Raw genomic sequence first — 2,248 nt, forward strand, 5'->3', positions numbered from 1 at the left:
CAGTAAAATTTCATGTATCTACAGTCATCGTTTAAAGTACACCAAAAACCAAAATCAATTTTCTCGAAAACAGATTTTGCGTAAAAATTCCCGTTTTTCCTTAATTTTTCTTTTGTTTTTCACGGCGCTTTTGAAAACTATTGGAAAAATTTTACTTTTGACCTCCCCAAGGTACCAACTAGATTCACTTTCCTATCAAAAAATGTACTGTTGAAGAAAATCCAAGCACTTTTACTGTCCTAAAAGGTGATGACAGACACAAAAAAAAATTTAAAAAAAAAAAAAAACACACATCATTGTAAAATCAATACATTGATCGTTCCACTCAGAATCTAAAATTATAATAAATTAATAATATTAGATGTCAATGTAATAATAATCGAAAATAATTATATTTTTGCTGTCAATATTTTTAGTTTGTCTTACAATTTGATAAAGTGCTCTTTTTTATTGTATTTAAAACAAACAGAACTTTTTAAAAATATTTAAATACATATATACCAATCATTTAGTACAATATTAGGTAAATAATAATTTATCAATGATTAATTTCCACCACTTATATTAGCCAATTGTCTATAAAGGTTTTACATCGGCATGGCGATATATATTATTATCTTTATCTTTGACTCGGTTCTTAGCAATGTAATGAAACACTGTAGGTACTACAGTGGTGTTTTGACTTCTGGGGTTTGTATGCGATACAACATTTTAATTAAATTATCTATATTATACTTTTCACTTGTGCCAAAGTTATATTATATCATCGCGCCTAAGAAGTAAGAACCATCATGGCCAATCTCAAAAAATTAAAATATGCGTTTTATATATCAATAGATTCGTATTTTCGAGACGCGTGAGACAATGTGACTAGTTTTGATGATTTTAAATTTTGTTCTGTTCTTTTTCCATGAACTTTATACTTTTGCTCTTCCAAAAATCACTCCATTAAAATTCCTATAAATTTCCTATAAATTTATTAAGTGTAAATTAGAATACCTACTAAGTACTAGGTATAAGAACTGTAGGTATATAGTATTATAGTGTTTCGTTGAAACTAACAAATGTAGGTACCTACCGAATATAATATAATTTCTTAAATTCACTAATATGAATTACAATGAAATTACGTATTTTGTACACATTGCTAAAGGTGGGTACTACGCTAATCAAAATGCTTTAACTTAAGGCTAAATCAAAAAGTAATTACATAACTGAGTGAAGTTCATATTTTTCCAGGTGTTAACTTTAAACTTAAGACTTTAAGAGTGAAGTATAATGTTTATTAAATCTTAACTTATAGCTTTCTAAATGTTGACTTGACTTAACCTAACTAACTAAAGTTAATTTTTACTTTCATTTACAGAATGGGAGTATAGGAGTATATTTGATATAAAAACTTATTTTCAATATTATGATATTCATACTGTAATAATTTTAATACTTAATTTAAATATTAATAATGTAAGGTAGTAGGTATAACATAATATAGCACTTAATGCCATAATGGCAATATAGTTGTACAGATAAACACCTTCATATTATGTATGTTATAATTACAAAATAGATAAACATTGTTGCTATTAATATTTATCGGCCCGGTAGACGGTAAAAATCGTGCATGCAACGTTAAAAAAATATCGGAGTGCGGCAATTTATCGCAGCAATGTGTGCATCTATATTTAATTATATTCGTTTAGTTTTAAACTTTACCGCACAAAGATTATCGACGCGACTACCGTTCACCCATCCGATAATATCGTACCAATGTGGTTTGTCTCATATAAAACTATGAGCTCAATTTTATCGTTATCGTTACCGTATCGTCTACCGCAGCAGTGTGAATTTGTGTAAATTGCTTAAAATTAATCTTAATAAGTACCTACTTTGACAAATTGCACGTGTATAGGAAATAATAATATATGTACATGGTGAAAAGTATCAAGTCCCTACGAATAATATTTTTAAATTACAATAAAATAACTAAAATCGTTTTTTTTTTTTTTTTTAATACCTATCGAATAATTTTGTAAAAAATTGAACTTGACTTGAATTACTAAGCATTTACCTAACGAATCAATAGTGAGCTAATGATCCCTTAAACATGATTTCGTAACCCATGATTGGACCACTACATTTTATTGAACCATTAAATAAATTATTTGTTCATTGGTATTTAAGTTGAAGCTAAATAATATAAATAGTATGATGGGAAATCATTGATTTATGTTTAAATATCCCATTTTCA

The sequence above is a fragment of the Acyrthosiphon pisum genome, chromosome X (assembly GCF_005508785.2).
Source record: "Acyrthosiphon pisum isolate AL4f chromosome X, pea_aphid_22Mar2018_4r6ur, whole genome shotgun sequence".
Lineage (NCBI taxonomy): Eukaryota > Metazoa > Arthropoda > Insecta > Hemiptera > Aphididae > Acyrthosiphon > Acyrthosiphon pisum.